Here is a 19497-nt window from a genome sequence, read left to right on the forward strand (position 1 = left end):
AATCTACTCAAGATTCAATAAAACATTGGTATCCATCAAAAGAGAAGAAAATATGACCAATATATATTTAAAAAATAATCAGTCGGTAGAAAGAGATTAAGAAATTTAAAATAAATGGAATTAGTTGTAAAGGAGTAAAATAAGCTGTTGTAAATATTCAAAGGATAGCCAAGGACTTAAGGGAAAGTTTACACATATATAGGAGAGGTAAAACCTATAACAGAAAAATTAAAGATAGATATGAATAATACAATATTAGAAATAATGGCTTGGATTCAATTTAGACCTTTGTGAATTTGAAGACATATTAGTATAACTATCCAAACTGAAAACAGAGACAAAGAACATTGAAGATATCTTTGAAACATTATCAAGTAGTATATCATTTGTGCAGTTGACATCCCAGAATAAAATTGAATAGACTGAAATGAATAATGGCTGAATATTTTCAACAGTAGCTGAAAATTAGAAATCTAGAGGTCAAAGAATATTAGCTAGTCCCAAGCTGGATAAACACAAAGCCAGTCACCACAAGATAAATTGTAATTCAGCTGCAAAATTCTAATGAAGAAGAGAAACAAAAAGAATTACACAAATCATACAGAGAAACTAATCTGACAGATTTTTCATTAGAAAGTATGAAAATCAGAAGATAGTTAAATAGAATTTTAATATACTAATTGGAGAGAAGGAGAGGAGGAGAGTGAAAGGGAAAAAATATAACCTAGAATTCCATACCTAGATAAAATATCTTTTGGAAATTTAAGCAGTAAAATATTTGCAGACAAAGGAGAACTCAGAAAATTTGTTGCTAGGAGATCTGCACCAAAGGAAATGTTAAAAATAGTTTTTAAAGAAGAAGAAAATGATGTCAGAATAAAAGTTCTAGCTACACAAAAGAATGAACAGTTGTGGTAAATATGTTATAAAATGTAAAATACTTATTTTTCAAAGTAAACATTCATTTCAAAGAATATTGAATATTTAAGTAAAATGTGTATATATTTGTCTTTAAAACATGGATTTTTAAGTGTATTATAATAACAAAAGGGACAAAATGAAGTTTATTGTTGGAAGTTTCTGACATTATATAATACTGCATATTTTTATGCAAAGAAAATGGTGGTGATTAAAATTATATTGAGTAAACTATAAAGTGATTGCTAAAAAAAAGAAAAAGATATAGCTGGAAAGACCAAGTAGAGAACAAATGAGACATTAAAGTAATATTCAGTCCATGTGAAGGCTGGAGAAAACCATAGGTTAAATAAGAAATCAATAAAGAAATTTAGAATTATTTTGGACTATGTAGAAATGAAAATACAACAAATCATATTTGTAGGATTGCCATAAACCAGAACTTAAGGGAATATGATAGCCTTACATGCCTACAAGGAAAGAAGAAAAAATGCACATCATTAACCTTGATACCCAGTGTGGGATAGTAGGAAAGAAGAACCAGTTCAATTCAAGGTAAAGAGAATAAAGAAAATAAAGATTAAGGTAGAAAGAAAATAGAAACACAGCAAAAGATTAATTCATTAAATCAGGGAATTCTCATTGTGGTGCAGTGGTAATGAACCTGACTAGTACTGACTATTATCCGTGAGGATGTGGGTTTGATCCCTGGCCTTGCTCAGTGGGTTAAAAATCTGGCATTGCTGTGAGCTGCAGCAAAGCTTGCTGACATGGCTCAGATCTGGTATTGCTGGGGCTGTGGCATGGCCTGCAGCTGGACCTCCAATTCAGGCCCTAGCCTGGGAATTTCCATATGCTCCATGTTCTGCCATAAAAAGCAAAAAAAAAAAAAAAAAAAAAAAAGCAAAAACAGGAAATGAGAAAGTTGGCATTAGTGCACATTTGACATTTAAAATAAGGGGATATAATGAAAAAATTGTAGTAATAAACTCAATAGTTCTTTTGAAAGGGGCACATTTCTTGAGAGATACAAACTACAAAGCTCACTAATGAAGAAATAGACCTCAATTATCCAATTTTTTTTTTTTTCTTTTTACGACCACCTTTGTGGCATGTGTAAGTTCCCAAGCTAGGGGTTCAATCAGAGTTGCATCTGAGGGCTACACCACAGCCACAGCAATGCCAGTTCTGAACCACATGTACAACCTTCACTACATCTTGCCTTAATGTAGGATCTTTAACCCATTGAGTGAGATCATGGATCAAATCCACATCCTCACAGACATTATGTATGGTTCTTAACCTGCTGAGCCACAATGGGAATGCCCCAATAACCATATAAAAATTTATTTTAATTCAAAACCATCCTACGAAGTTATTTCCTGACCCCTTTGGCTTCACTGGCCAAGGAAGAAATATTACTTAGTAAATAAATTCCAATTTTAAACAAAATCGTAAAATATGTATATCACCTGGAAGAATCAAAGCTTATGTACATGCATGTATTTGTACATGAATGTTCATATCAATTTTAGTTTTAAAAGCTGAGAAAAATCTTAGCAACCCAGATGTCCATCAACAAGTAGAAAGCTCAAAGCAGCTCCATGTCTTTCAAACAAATTGTAGTATAACCATAGAGTGGAATACTATTCAGCAAGAAAGAGGAAAGAACTGTGACTCTAAAATTGTTTCACTAAGTGAAAAAGGCCAGACCCTTACTAAAATGATTATATATTGTGTATTCTTTTTATATAAATTATTAGAAAATGGAAAGTAACTTATAAGGACATAAAGCAAATAGGTCCTTTCCTGGGGGGCGGGGGGAATCATGTAAGAGAGGACCAAGGAAAGAAATATAAACTGGAAACAAAGTAATTTTTGTGGCTAGCTTTCACTATTTTGGCTCTGTTGATGGTTTAATAGTTGTATACTTACGTTAAAACATCTGATTATGCATTTTAAATATGTACAGATTATTGTATTTCAATTATACCTCAATAAATTGTCACAGAGAAGGCAGGGAAGGAGGAATAGTACAAAATGAGTAAAGAATGAGATTACCAATAACAAATGAGTAACCAGATGTTAGTTTAAAATCCAAATATATAATTACCTTGATTATAAATGCTCTAATTAAATATTTCAAATAAAAGACAAAAAATGTAAGACAAAATGAAAAGTAGGATCCAACTTTTGCTGAATGTGTAAAAACCACTCTAAAGGTGTAAACAGATTTAAGGGAAAGAAGATATATCATGCATTAATCATAAGTAGGTTTGAGTGGCAATACTTACATTAAATAAAATAGACTTCAGGACACATATATTACCAGGGCTATGAGATGCTTAATAGTAATGAAAGGGTCACTTAATCCAGAACACATGACAATCTTAAATGCTTATGTTCTCATAACAACTATTCAAATTACTAAGCAGCAGCTTTTAAATTTAAAAGAGAAATAGACAATTCCAAGAATCTTCAACCCTCCTAAGTGATCAAGAAAATAAGTAGACAGAGAATCAGTAAAGATATAGAAGACTTGAACAAACACTGTCGACCAACTTGACTTACTTGACAGTTTTACCACAAGAAAGAAAATAAGGGAATGTTTTCATCATTTGGATATAGGTAAAGATTTGTTTTGGAGAACACAGAAGGACCAACTGTGAAATACATGAACAGATTAGACTTCGTAAAATTTTAAAATATCTTATTCAAATGATACCATTAAGAAAATGAAGAGATATATCACATACTAGGAGAAAATATTCACAACACATACATCTAACAAAAGTACTTAGATAAATACATAACCACTACAGTGACTAAACTTCATTAGTAAACTTTTAGACTAAACAATATCAAAAATTTTTAGAAGCCAGAACTTTGGTATTTTTCTGGTGGAAGTATAATATGCTACCTCTATTTTTGGGAAAAAAAAAAAAAAAAGAAAGAAAAGTGGCACAGAGACACTGTCGACTTAAAAAATACTCACAATGTAAAAGCTGAGAGTTAAGTTTTACTTGAACAAAATGAAACTAGCCTCTAAGGCAACATCTCAATAGCTCTGAAAAACTGTTCTGAAGAGGTAGGAGGAAATCCCAGTATACATATGTCATTTTGGTGGAGGAAGTACATGCAACCAAGCATGCAGTTTCCTGAAGTTTCCTCCTAGCCTCATGAAGGTTATTGCCAGTCAGGAGGATCAAACGTCACCAGGATTTTAGTGCTTTTCTAGATAAAAATGGGAGGAGATGCAAAAATTGGACTCATAAAAATCTTTTGAAAGTATCTATCTGAAGATCTGTTCTGCCAGTTTTCCCAGAGCATAGAGTGCCTCACTCCTAATCTCCACCCTGAGCTCCTTTCAGGGGTTATTGTGGGTCAGAGCTGCTATGGCTCATGATTCATTACAAGTAGAGGCAAATGGCAAGTGTCAGTCTCCAGTTCACAACACAAGTGCCCCAGAGACACAGAGTGATCAAATACTGTTGGAAAAAAAGTGAGAGTATACTTGCTTATTGCAAGTTTGCCACAAACCTTAAATTTGTAAAACATGAAATATCTGTGAAGCGCAATAAAGCTAAGTGAACTAAAACTAGGTATTCCTGTAATAAAAATTTACCCAGTTCGCCCCACTAAAGCAGTTTTTGTCAGTTCCCATAATCCAAAGTTCGATTCTCAATCTTTATTTTATTTATCTTACAAGCATTATTTGACGTAAGGAAGAATAAATGTTAAAAATTAGAGGCTTTCTTTTTTCCTGTTGAAAATAAGGAAAGCGACTTCTCCCTCACCTTCCCCGTCCCCCAACCAGAGGATTTATTTCAGAACGCTTGTAATTTAGAAAATATGTAAGTACTTTCTCCTCTCTTTGAAATGTATATTAATCCTTTGGAAAACTAGATGAGTCTTTTGTCTGCTTATGACCCAGGAATGTCTTTCTCAAGTCCCTGGGAGCCTTCTCTTTGAAGTGTAAACACTGAGGCTGATAGCAATACTAATTTCTAGTTTCTGTGGGAGGGTAGGAGGCTAACTTTAGTGGGTACCCTGCTTAGAGTTGCAAAACTAGCTTTGTGATAAAGAGATGAAAAGTTTGTTTCTCATTTGCATAAAGCCAATTAGCTGGGGTTCCCTTTGTGGCTCAGAGATAAGGAACCGGACTAGTATAGTATCCACGAGGACACCGGTTTAATCCCTGGTCTTGTTCAGCGTGTTAAGGATCTGGCATTGCCATGAGCTGTGGTATAAATCACAGTCTCGGCTCAGATGGTGTTGCTGTGACTGGGATGTAGGCTACAGCTAGCTCTGATTCGATCCCTAGCCTGGGAACTTCCATATGCCATGGGTACAGCCCTGAAGACTCAAAAAAAGAAAAAGAAAAGCAAATTAGCCAACCCAAATGGTTAATTAACAGGTAAAGTTAGGATGAGATTTACATTGCAAATGATGCTGTCAAATTTCTCTTACTTGACGACTAGGTACAGTTTATATTAAGACATGAATGTAAGGTGTCTGTTTGGCTATGTATAGGGATAAGAATTCATCCTGTTTTAGCAATCTCTTAGTGGATTGCCTTTGATTCCTATTACATTTTGGTTCAATACTTATTCAATAATAAAAGCCTTTTCTTTGTGGAGAAAATTTCTGGGTTGAGAGAATTTTATGCTTTTAATTTTATTTCCCTGACATTATTAAAATTGGCCATCCATTTTCTTTGAAACACTTTCTGCTTTTGGTTTCTTAATTCCATCCTTTCTTAGCTTTCCTTCTTCCTAGTTTGATACTTCTCATTATTCTCTGTTAGTCCTTTTCATCTCAGCCTTTAAACTGGCATGCTTGGAGTTCCCTTCATGGCTTAGTGGTTAACAACCCAACTAGGATACATGAGGTTGCGGGTTTTGATCCCTGGCCTCACTCAATGGGTTAAGGATCAGGTGTTGCTGTGGCTGTGGTGTAGGCCGGCAGCTGTAGCTCCAACTCAGACTCAACCTGGGAACTTCCATTTGCCATGGATGCAGCCCTAAAAAAAATTTAAAAAATTAAAAAAGCAAATAAACCGTCATGCTTTATGGTTCAGTCTTGGGCCCTCCCTTCTTTATTCATCCTTTGATGAGTTTATTCAGGGTCAGTGGTTTGAAATACCATCTGTTAATTTATGACTTCCAAATTTTTATCTCTAGTTTGAACCTCTGCCCTAGATTTATACTAATATATTCAGTAACTACTCAGCATTTCTACTTGAATGTCTAATAAGTATCTCAAAGTTATGTCTAAAATTTATGATACATCCTTCAAACCCAATACTACTTATAGTTTTATCATCTTAGTTAATAACAACAATATCCAGTGGCTTTGGAAAAATAACCTACATATACACACAAGTAAAACAATAGAATAGAAAATGTAATTAATATAAATTTTGAATGACTGAAAATATTATACTCAGAGGCATCATAAAATATAATATATAAATAACATAGCCGTCCATTACACTGCATACTCCTCGAGAAATAAGAAGCTCAAGAAAACAAGTTAATGTAACACATTTCTACCTGTCAGAAAGATAGAATCAATAAAGGAAGAAAGATGTGCATAATTAATCACTGTTAGAATATCGTTAGGAATTTGACTACAATATAACAAAATTGATTTGTGAAAGCTTATTTATGTGTTTCTGTAGTAAGAATGAATAAACCAGTACCTTAATCTATATGTTTTAACTCAAAATTCCTAACTGTTTCAATCCATTTAAGATGTGAACTGCTGGTTAGTTGGTAACTTAAAACAAAAATGAAAATCAGGAGTTTCTGTTGTGGCTCAATGGGTTAAGAACCCAACATAGTGTCCATGAGGATGTGGTTTTGATCCCTGGCCTTGCTCAGTGGGTTAAGGATCCAGCTCTGCTGCAAGTTGGGGCATAGATCACAGATTTGGCTCAGATCCTATGTTGCTGTGGCTGTGGCCTAAACTTAGGTTTCAGATGCAGTTCTGAATTGATCTCTAGCCAGGAAACTTCCTTATGCTGCAGTGCAGCTGTGGAAAGAAAGAAAGAGAGAAAGGGAGAAAGGGAGAGAGGGAGGGAGGGAGGAAAAGAGAGAAAGAGAAGAAAGAAAGAAAAGAAAAAGAAAGAAAGAAAGAAAGAAAGAAAGAAAAGGAAAGAAAGGAAGGAAAGGAGGGAGGGAAGGAAGGAAGAAAAGGAGGGAGGGAAGGAAGGAAGAAAAGAAAAGAAAGGAAGAAAGAAAGAAAATCAGAAGTGTGTTTACTAGTTGAGTTGCTTGTATGGCCCATGTGGTAGTGAGATAAATTGATGTTTTCAGGTGTCTTGTAGTTTAGCCTTTAGCAATGTAGTCATTCTATGGAATTTGCATTTTTCTGTTTTTCAAAGAAAGTAATTTATAGGAAGTTCTTTAAATTGTGTTACCATGTTAAAGAAAAAAATTGTGTGATATATGAGACCTTGGCCATGATGATATATATTCAAGTATCGTAGAAAATATATGTAAAACTAATTTTAAAAATACCTGCTTTATGGAATGTTGGAATAGTTGTAATAAAGGAAATGATAGAATCAAATATTAAATTGGACAGAAGAATGGGACAAGAAATAATATTATTCTGAAATATTCATAGAAGATGTATTCTTTAATGACTTCAAATAAAAAATGTTCTACAACACATTGTAAAATGATTGAATTTATTTTTCTCAAGCAGACATACATTCAGACTAACAATAATCATAGTCAAATACAATTATTGTTACAATTGTAGAGTTTGAATTTAAATTTTCAAATTACTACCCAATGTAATAGTTCTGATTAGCTATGTTGAAATCATCAGGATTTAGCATTTGCTCTCATTTCAGAGTGTAACTGAAGAGAAACAATAGTCTGTAAACCTATTATTCAAATGTAGCATGGCTCTTGACTTGTTTGGTTGGAAGGGACAGATATGTAGATATAGATGTATCTTTTAACTTATTCTGTTAAAATACTTACCAGTGATACATCCTTACATTAGGCATTCTGGCCTATCTTCACAGTATTTAGTATGTTTTTCAGGTACTGTATTTGTACAGACATTGTAAGGTAATTAGTCTATTAAAAAACTTCATTCAGACTCAATCTTTTACTTTAAACATATCAGATCAATAAAGTATATGACATTTTAAAAGATAATTGGGCTAAATGCAGTATGGTATCCTGAGATTAATCCTGACAGAAAAATAGAAAAACTGGGAAAATTTAAATAAAATCAGTAGTTTAGTTAATTGTATCACTTTTACATTTTTGAAATGTGTCATGGTTATGGAGAAGAACTATATCATGAATATAATATGTTAACTTTAGAGGATGATAACTTGACAAATTTATTTTTAGGTTGTTGAAAAAATGGATGAAAGGTATAAAGAAACTATGTTCTTGCTTTTCAACTTTTCTTAAATCTATTAGTCCAAAAAAGTGTATTTTATAAAATGAATCATACCTGGTTCTTATTTATTTTGTTCACTTTCATATATTTTAGAGACATCTTAAATTTAAACTTAGGCAAAATCACTTGGTTATCACTTTATGGCTTTTTTTAAAAGTCACAAAATACAAGTTAATTTGGTCTCTGAATATACTGTTGAAGGTTGAGATATGATGTTTTTTCTTTAGAGTATCATTTCATAGCATGTTCTCTGCTCTTTTATATGCTGTTTCCTATCCTTGAAATGATCTGCTTTATCTAATAAATTCTCTTTCTTCAAGACTACTTCAGTGTCTTCTTTTCTGCAGATGTTTCTCTAACCTTCTCCCATTTAAAAGAATTAAGACATTTAAATATGCAAAAATAACAGAAGTCTTTTATACTTTAATGATCTATATAATCTTTACATTGTGGTCCAAGGGGGAACCACATTTAGTGTTTATCACAAAAACCTGAGGAGCTTGCATTTCCAGCACCAAACTGCCATGGCTTTTAGGGTGGAGCCCTTGAATCTGAGACTTTAATAGGCATTCTCCCTTCAAAGAAACTATATTATGAGATATATTGTCTTGTTAAGAACATACTTCATTTATTTTTCTATATCAATAATTATTTATTGAATGAATATTAATGAATGAACCAGTTAGTTAAATATTAACAGGATAGACAAAGGGTAAGTTAGATTTAAACTCTCAAAAAACAGCTTGAGAAACATGTGTTCTTAAAACTTAAGTGAAGGCAGCCAAGCTCCAAGATTGTGCTTTATATAACCCAGCCCAGAATATGGCCTATACTTGATTTTCACTGAAAGTATTTTAAAATTATGGAAAAATGTGGATTTTTGGTTAATTTGGGGGCCCTTTAAAAATGTTTTGTATTTACATAAAGATTTATAGATTTTTGACATAAAAATTTAAGACACACAGAAAAGTTGGAGTTGTAGCTTAAGAGTTCCCATATACCAGTCATCTGGCTTCCTCTGAAGTTAACACTTACATAACCATAGTTTAATCATCAAAACCAAGAAGTTAATAGTGATACAATACTATTAAAAGTCTATAAACATTATTCAGTTTCATCACTTTATCCAGCTTATGTCATTTTTCCATTCCGTGATCGATCTGAAGATCTCATATGACATTTAATTGTCACGGCCCCTAGATCTCGTGACAGTTCCTCAGTCTTTCTGCATCTTTTATGATCTTGGCATTTTCAGTCATAATTTTCAGTTACTTAGTAGAGTTATCCTCATTTTCAGCCCAATATTTCTAATGATTATATGGAGGTTATGCACTTCTGCCTAGGGTCTCACAGCAGTGATGTGCATTTCTCTCCATCTTTTTTAAACCAGTTGATGCACATACAAAAAGTTAGCATATTTAATGTATACAGTTTGATGAGTTTGCAGAGAAATATACACCTGCGAAGCCAACATCACAATTTATGCCATAAACAATCCATCATCTCTAAAATTTTTTTCCTACTCTCTTTTTCTGTATGATAAGAACTCAACATAAGATCTACATTTTTAGCACGTTCAAAAGTGCATAATGCAGTATTAGTGTCTATAGGCATTGTGCTGTATAGTAGATTTCTAGAGATTATTCATCTGGTATAACAAACGTTGACCCTTTGACTAATACCTCCCTATTTCCCCCTCCTTCTAGTCCCTGAACTAGCATTTTACTATCAACTCCAAGAGATTGAATATTTTAGATTCCTCATTTAAGTGGTACTGTGTAGCATGTCCTTCTCTGTCTGGCTTATTTCACTTCTCATGATGTCCTCCAGGTTGTCCACATTGCTTCAAATGAAAGGATTTTTTTCCTTTTTAAGATTGAGTAACATTCCATTTTATCTATTCCCACATTTTCTCTATTCATTCTTCCATAGGTGAACACTTAGCTTGCTTCATTATCTTGAGTAATGTGATTGTGACTGCAATGAACATGGAAGTGCATGTATCTATTCAAGACCAAAATTTCTATTCCTTCGACTATATATATATACCCAAAAGTGATATCATATGGCAGTTCTAGTTTTCAGTTTTTGAGGAATCTCCATACTGTTTTCCCTCATGACTGCACTCATGTTTATATTCTCATTAGTGTATAGGGGTTTCCTTTTATTCACATCCTTGTCAGCACTTATTTTGGTGTCTTGATAATTTTATTGAGAATTATAATAATTTTTAAAGCAATAAGTTTTATAACTGAAAGGATGCAATTTCTTATATATCTTAATATTGATGTTAAAAATATCACTTATTGAGCTTTATCCAATAAAACTACATACATTTGTAATCTGCTACTCAACTTTATCTCTTTAGATAACTTTTATAAACAAGCTTCTTTCTCTTTTTCTTCTTTTTAATAGCTGCACTCTCAGCATATGGAAGTTCCTGGGCCAAGGATTAAATACAAGCTGCAGCTGCTACCTATGCAGCAACACTGGATCATTTAACCCACTACATCAGACTGGGGATCGAACCTGCACCTCTGCAGAGACATGAATTGCTGCAGTCAGATTCTTAACCCACTGTACTACAGTAAGAACTCCTAAACAAGCTTTTATTTAATGTATTTTTCATTTATTTATTTATTTATTGGTTTTTGGGCTGCACCTGTGGCATATGGAAGTTCCCAGGCTCGGAGTCAAATTGGACCTGCAGCTCTTGGCCTATTTCACAGCCATAGCAACATGGCATCATAGCTGCCTCTACAACATACAACATAGGTCACAGCAACACTGAATCCTCAATGCATTAAGCAAGGCCAGGGATCGAACCCGTGACTTCATGGATACTAGTTCATAACTCCCTGAGCCACAATGGAACTCCTGTATTTCCTTCTTTAAATAAGTTTTTGCTACATTATTGCTGCTGAACTTAACTTTAATGTGAGATTTTTATGCTTACATGCTTCTTATTGGTCACTTACTGTAATTATCCTCCAACATCATTATGTGTACAACTATTTATAAAATGTATATCCTGTTATCATTTGACAAGATATCTAAGATTTGAAGAAACAGTGTCATAATCTGATATAAGGCTTTTAAGCAGTTATCCTCACTGTTGCTGTTTTGAGAATACATAGAAACACGATGTGATGGAAGAATGGGGAATAGTTAGGAGGATACTGAGTAACCAGGCAAGAAATTTTGGTGATTGTATTTTTGGTGGGGATGGTGAAAATTGGTCACATCTTGGTTAAATTTTGAAAATAGAGGCATAGTATTTACTAAAGATAGGAGTTGGCAAATAAGAATGAAATGCTGATAGAGCAGTTGTTTGGTTGTTGTTGTTGTTGTTGTTGTCATTGTTGTTTAACCAAAGGAATCAGAAAAATATTGAGAAAAATTGTGAGTAAATTATCATTTACTAGATGAGGAGCTACAAATGGGACATGTTAAGATGCTGCTTACCCTGCAATTGACAAGGTTGTGTAAGAATTTCAGAGTAGAAATCCAGACTAGAGGTATAAACTTGTAGATCAATCGCATAGATTGTGTTTAAAGTCATGTGACTTGATGAGATTATCTGGCAAGTGAATAAAGAGAGTGAAGATGAGAAGCCATCACGGAAGCCTAAAACAGAGTATGGCGAGTAGCTAGAAGAGAACCTTCCCTAAATGCCAAATCTAGCAAGTGCTTCCAGAAGGAGGAAATGCTTTACTTTAAAATACTGTAAAATACTGATGCATGAAGTAAAGGTAGGGGCTGAAAATTGACCGTTCATTGGATTTACCATTGTGTGGATTATGGTTGACCTTGACAAGAGTGGTATGAAGTTGAAGTAGGAAGGAAAGCCTAATTAGAGTAGGATTTATGTAAGCAAGTGAAAAGGAACTGCATTTTTTTTTTTTCTTTTTAGGTCCATACTTGCAGCAAATGGAAGTTCCCATGCTAGGGATCATATCAGAGCTACAGCTGCTGGCCTACACCACAGCCATAGCAACGGTGGGTTCCAAGCCGTGTCTGCAAGCTACACCACAGTTCACAGTAAGGTCAGATCCCCAACCCATTGAGCAAAGCCAGGGGTCAAACCTCCATCTTCAAGGATTCTAGTCAGATTAGTTTCTGCTGCACCATGAAGAGAACAACCAGAACCGCATATTTTGAATTCATAATTCTTTTCAGGTGTGTTGTCAAAAGGAGAGCAGACAATTAGGACAGTAGCAGCTGTAGAGTGATATGAAGAAGAAGGCATATTTTGTTTTCCTTCATGGGAGAAACAAGAGGCTGTTCATATGCTGATAGGGATGACCTGTTTGAGACTCAGAGAAGCATATGATGATTCAGAAGAAAGTGAGAGGGGAAATTGCAGAAGTGATAGCCCTAATTAGGTGAGAAGAGATAAGATCTATTGCACAAGTGGAAAGTTGTCCTTAACAAGGAACATAGATAGTTTAATCATAATAAGATAGGTGAAAGCAGAGTACATGAACATAGATGTTAAAAGATAGGTGATAGTTATGACATTTGCCTTCTGATTTCTCTTATTGAATTATGTACCAAGGCATTTTTATTCTTTTTTCTTATATTTTGCTCATATTTCTTTTGGTATCTAAAGGAAAGCATTTTAACTAGAAGCACATGTGTTTTGTATGTCAGTAGAAGGTATCCTTTTATATTATTTGGATACATTAGTAGGGGAGATACTATATATGGACAAGGAACAAATCTATAGGCATATTAAAAAGTGTAATGAAAAATACAAATAATTACAGTGTTCTCCTGTAAAAAAATCAAAAGTAAGAATATTGTTAAAATGAGTCTACACAATAACAGCCAAATACTTGTGAGGTCTCCAAACTTACAGGAATTCTCATTATATTTTGTTCGCTAAACAGTTTGTAAGAAATGGTTTAATTCAGCCCTAGCAGTAAAGTTACCCTATCATGACTCCCCTAAAAAAAAAAATCTGAGTTTTTTTCTGAAGTTGTGAATTATTTTACACAGTTAAAGTCTTGAATTATCCCTTATGTAGATAGTGTTAATGTAAGTATTTGTTGCAAAGTCTGTTTACAAATTGATTTATCAAAAAACATTAAAATTAACATCCCTTGGGGATTATTTTTTAAAATGTTAAAAGCATATACCATTTATTGGGTGATATGATAGAGTTTAAATGTTCCATTATATAACTCTCAAAACAGCCTTTTAATGTACACATTATCATCCCTAATTCATGGGTGAGAAAACTAAGTCTCAAAATAGATAAGGTACAAGAAAACATACAGATAGATGTTTGAAAGTGGTAGGATTTCAGTTAAGATTTCTACAACTCCAGTGTCCTGTATTTAAACTATACTGTGCTCCCAGTCAAGAGGTTTATATCAGAATTAGCTAGCACAGGCATTCATCTTTCTCCTGTGGTCTTCTAGAGAAGGGCTTTGTAGCTACGCTAGGGGACCACAAGAGACTTTTAAGGAAGATTAAGAAGTTTACTCCATAGCTAGAAAACATTTGACTCTCTCATCTCTCTCATATTGATTCCCATTAAGTCACTGCATCGTTGAGCACCAGAAAAGCATTTTACTACTATTGGTCCACTACCGATTTTTTGATGCTCTAAAAGATAGCAATTGAGGGAAGAATTTTTGTCAATGTATTTTGATGTGTTTCTGTTATCACATATGCATTGGGAGACTATACTCACACAAAACTTCAACTGACCTAGTTTCCCATATCTTAAGTCATATTTTATTTCTATACAATCTTGAAAGTAAAATGCTACATAAAATACATCATTTAATCCAATTTAAATACTCTTTAGTATATTTTGTATTTGCTCCACATTTTATATGCACCATTTTCCTTAATTATGAAAAGGCAAAAAAATGCACGGTGTTTAACTTACTTTTAAGGTACATCTTTATTAAGGCAAAAAAATTCTGTTTGGAACAGCTAAAAGGTAAAAACCACAGTCTTTGGCTCCTTTTCAATGTGAATAAATGTATAAACAGTCTGTTGAAATGCAGGTCCCCTAGCAGGTAGATGATTTTTCTTTTCTTAGGAGCTTAGCTGGAATCTTCATTGATCTACTTCATAAGATGAGTTCCCATTGGAGTTGGACTGGCTTGCTCATTTTTATTTTATTGATATTTAGGGTTTTGAAAACTTGGAAATGTGCTTCTAAAATATGTGCTTTAAAATTTAACAAGAACAATCTGAGAAGATTTAGATGTATTTTAGTCCATGAATATCAGCTTTTAAAAAAAGATTCTAAAATTAAATTATTGAAAAACTAAAAGTTACAGATGACAGCTAGTTCTCTTAGATTAATTAGTACCCAAAAATATATGCCTTAGGTATTTTAACAATTAAACAATAGGATTTGTTTAGCAAATCAGATAAAGATTAAAAAATAGACATCAATAAATGCTTATTCACATGACTACAAAACACAGTTCTATAGTAACTCTAGTCAACAGAAGCTCTATTTATTTACAGAAATGTAATAAAGGAAACATTAAAAGAATACATAAATAGCCTTATTATAAAAATTTTAATTTTACCTACAGATGGTACAAATAAATGACCCTGTTTTGCACTGGGAATGACACATTTCTTAATAGGCCAAAAATGTTATTAAGTTATTAAAAATCAGTTTCCAATATGGCAAACATTAATAAATACTTCATTCAGAGAGGAAAGTCCTTTATATTACTGAAAAGATAGTTTATCATTAGTTAAAATGAGACTAGTTCTGTTATTATGTTTTTAAATATTAAATATACACTAAAAATGTCATAAAGTACACTGACACAATACAGGTCCACATATTTTTAAAAACTATATTCACAAGTAAATTGGAGAGATACTTTTCTATAGCCATCCCACTTGAAAGTATCACAGAAACAACTAAGAAGGAAAACATGTTATCCCTCATAAAGGAGATTAAACAGAAATTTAGGAGTAGTGAAAATGAAGTCTTCTCTGCAAATAAGGTAATCTATTATTTACCAAATATCTATTGAACACCCTCTAAAGTAGTAGACTTTGTGACCCCTCTTATTTTATGCCTTTAAACATTCAACCCTTCTAATTACTTACCAAAGCATCAACAATTTTAATCTAATATTATCAGTGAAACCTGCACTGCTACGAGTGAACAAAATTCATCTTAAATATTAGGGCTGTTGTATCCTTTGAGAGTTCTAGGTCACTTATAAGGGTGTACAGTGTTTGCTAGTAGTCAAGAAATTTGTCATCTGAAAAAAAATGTATGGTGGTACAAAATATCAGATTAAAATTTTTAAAATAGACATTAATAAATGCTTCTTTACATGACTACAAACACAGTTTTATAGTAACTCTAGTCAACAGAAGCTTGATTTGTTTAGTTACAGAAATGTAATAAAATTAAAATCAAGATTAAATTAGCAAAATACTCCTAGAAGTAATTTTTTAAAAGATTATTTTAATGTGTAGTATGACTCCCTAAATGAGTACTTAGAGCCTGCCAAGGTTTTAAAATGGCAAATATATTATTACCCATTCTATTTTAATAGAATGTTAGATATTATATACTAGACTTTAACTAATAGACTTTATATCGATAAAGTCTTTAAGTTACAAAGATTGTATTCTGAGGGGAAAACACATTATAATTAGAGGAAGGAAGCTAATATGTGTGGAGCAGAAATTAAGGTATGATACTGGTATTTTCACAATGAAGAATGATTTAAAAAAAAAAAAGAAAAAAGAAAGGCTTATCAAGTTAAACAACACACCCAAGTTCAGATTGCTGGTAGGAAAAAAGATAGCATTTAAATATACTTTAAACTTACTCCAAGCCCATTATTTTGTTACCAAGCGTGACACTTCCAAAGTAGATGTTGTATAAGCTATTGGTGTCAAATAATCCTGTAAAAGGGACGCAAATTGAATGGGGATGGCTAAAGGAAGCTCTGAAATTATTTTCAGCATGGCTGTACACTTGAAATAATCCAGTAGAGGTATTTGTTGAAGCTCTTCCCTATGCCCAACATAAACAAGAATCCTGATGTTTCATCAGTCATAGTTTTAGCCTCCTCTCTTGTCAATGAGAAAGACGCCTTCAGATTTAAAAAGCTCAGTAGAAGGGAAAGCTATAATCCTGGCATATTCACATAAGAAATTAGAAAATTAAGAAATTAGAAAGTATTTAAAGGTTTAATGAGGATATTGAAGTGTTGAAACTTATTCTGAAAACAGGTTTGAGATAATCATAGACTGTGATATGATAATACCAATGAAGATGAGCAAAGGTTTTGGTAGAAGTGAAAAATACATGAAAAGAAACAGTATGATTGACTTAGGTCTGTGAATTAAATCAGAGCCATATAAGTTTTCTCTATAATTTGAGCTCTTCAATTCAATATCGCAGTTTTTGAGAAAAAGAAGGATAAGACTCCAGCTAATGACAGAAGCTCAATTCTACGTGAATCATATCTAAGATATAAAATGCTCTGTTTGAACTCTTTGAAACATCTCAAGTTATTACTATCAGAAATGCTCAATTTAAATGTGGGGACTAATTTAGATATCATTTTAAAATTGTCTCTTTCTCCTTCTATTTTTGCTCTGTGGTCAGAATTTTCATAGAGCGAAACTGGACCAAATGAGCAGTATGGTTCCCTATGACATCTATGGGGAAAAAAATATCAGATGATCTCACTTTAAGACATAATTACAATAACAAAAAAGGGTCGAACATCATTATTAAATAATCTCAGACATCAGTGAAATATCTCTTTGTGGTTTGTGGTAGAACAGTGCTGTCCATTTAAAAAAGAAAAGAAAACGTTGCAGTGAGAAAATAGACAACACCAAATTGCGTTACTTTTGTTCTTTCACAAAATTTCTTTGGAACAAGGCTTGGACTAAAAGGTATTTGAAATCCCTGAAATTGTTAGTGTGTTTGTTTTTTTTTTTTTCTCTTCATGGAATAAAGCTCTGTAGTCATTATAGAGTCTCAAAGGGGTCTATGACCTCCAAAACTTGAAAACACCTCTATACAGATTATTTCTCAGGTGTGTATGTTTTATGATTGCATCTAAATCTGTCATGTGCCTTGGGGTAATGTGAGATTAAATTCGGATATGCAAAACAAACCAGCTCTATACCTAGACTGTATGGCATACATCAAGCTTGAATTTGATTGTTTGCTTCACTTGCTGTTGAAGACACTCTGTAGCGGACAAAAGTGATTTGATCTTTAATCTGTGTTTTACTTGGTTTTCCTTGTAGGAAATATTTCTTTAATCTGATCTTTAATCTGTGTTTTACTTGGTTTTCCTTGTAGGAAATATTTCTTTGGGTTTTCCTTTTCTTTTGAGGTCAAATGAGCTTTGACATGAAGCAAAAGAGATACAAAAATGAACACTGAGAGAATGCCACTTTTTATGTGTTCCATTTTCACCCTGTATGACCAAGCTGAACCCTTATTAATTGATTATGCCTGCTATAGGCTATGATGTTGGTTGAGAGCCTTCTGGATATCACTTTACTTCCAGAGTTGCTTATTTACTATTACTGCTCTTTTTTATTCTTTTATATTTAATCCTTTATAAAAGTGACAGTTTCTTTCTCTCCCTCTCCCTTACCCTCAACCTCCCCCTCTCTTTTTCTTCTGCTCTCAATAATAGTCTGTTGACTTCTGGCAAGATGGTAAAACTGTTATACCGTTTAGCAGTAGGGGTCTTGAGCATTTTTTTATCCCAGAATGTGAAATCTTCATGCAACAGCCTGTACAAGTATTTATAGCGGTGTTATTTGGAAACAACATAGATATATTTCAATTGTAAATAGTTAAACTGTGATACATTTATACTATGGAATACTATTAAGAGTATAAAGTAAAAGGACTGACTATACAGAAAACAACCTTTAACCTCCAGAAAATTTTGTTGAGAGAAAAAGGCCAATCTCAGGCAAGTTCTCAAAATGTTTCATACTGTGTGGTTCTATCTATGTAATATGCTTGAAATTATAATGATAGAACCAGATAACAGGTTAGTGTTTGTAAGGAGTTAAAAGGAGATGAGAATGAGTAGCTATAGAAGAACAATGTGAGGGAAACTTATTGTGAAAGAATTGTTCTGTACCTCGACTATATGAATACCAACCGCTAGTTTTGATATTATACTATAGTTTTGCAAAATGCAACCACTGGGGGAGCCTGGGTAGAGCGAACCCAATAGATTCTTTTTATCATTTCTTATGACTGCATATGAGTCTGCAGTTCTCTCAATTATAGTGTTTAATATTAAAATTGACAGCAAAGGAGGAATCCCTGGATGGTGTGTGTGTGTGTGTGTGTGTGTGTATGTGAGAGAGAGAGACAGAGAGAGTGAGAGAGAGAGAGAGAGAGAGAGAGAGAGAAAGAATTTGTTTCTATCAGAAATGCTTTATAAAAGATATTAAAGGAAATTCTTTAAGCTGCAAGCAAGATATACCCAAAAGTTCAAATCCATATGAAAAAAAAGAAAAGCATTGGTAAAGGTAAGAGTAGGTGATTTAGAAAGACATTATAATTGCATATTTCTTCTCCTTTTATCTCAACTGATTAAAAAGCTATCACATAATACAATGTGTATATAATTATATTTTAGCACAAAGGAGGTGGGTGGGAACAAAGCGGTATTACAGTAAGGAAATTATACAAGGTAATTAACTTGAATCCACAGAAACATATAAAGAGAATTAGAAGTTGTAAATAAGAAGGTTAGTATAAAAAATCTGCAGATATATACTTTCTGTTTTTCTCTTTTCAGCTTTTTAAAAAGATATAATATTACGTAAGGCAATAATTTTAGTGTTGGTTATAACAATATAGATGCACTGCATGTAACCAGAACAGAACAAGAAAATGGGAAGGGGAAGAGTTTTAAAGGAGTAACATTTCTATAGCTCACTGGAATTAATTTAATATAAATTTGAAGTGAATCCTGAAAAGATAAATATTTTAAGCTCTAGAGAAATCACCAAAAAATTAACATAAAAATATTGGGGAAAATCATGAATGATTAAAATATTGAGGTAGGAAATATTCCTTCAATACAAAAGAAAGAAATAAAGGAAAAAACAAGGAACAAAAAATGACATAAGACATACAGAGAA

General features: G+C 33.0%; 1 long non-coding RNA gene across 2 annotated transcripts in view; it reads left to right on the forward strand.

Annotated features, from left to right (window-relative positions):
• The window catches only part of LOC102164767 (uncharacterized), a 614073-nt gene that overhangs the window by 304614 nt on the left and 289962 nt on the right, over positions 1 to 19497 (forward strand). Inside the window, exon 4 of one of the 2 annotated variants that reach the window (XR_014821808.1) lies at positions 10765 to 10936. The exons of the other annotated variant lie outside the window; for it this stretch is intronic. This is a non-coding gene — a long non-coding RNA (uncharacterized LOC102164767). The remainder of the gene's footprint in view (positions 1 to 10764; positions 10937 to 19497) is intronic. 2 annotated transcript variants of the gene reach the window in all.

Source organism: Sus scrofa, chromosome 1 (assembly GCF_054392235.1).
Source record: "Sus scrofa isolate SSC_HxYL_T2T_F1_AM1 chromosome 1, Sscrofa_HxYL_maternal_Yorkshire_Landrace_v2.0, whole genome shotgun sequence".
NCBI classification, from domain to species: Eukaryota; Metazoa; Chordata; class Mammalia; order Artiodactyla; family Suidae; genus Sus; species Sus scrofa.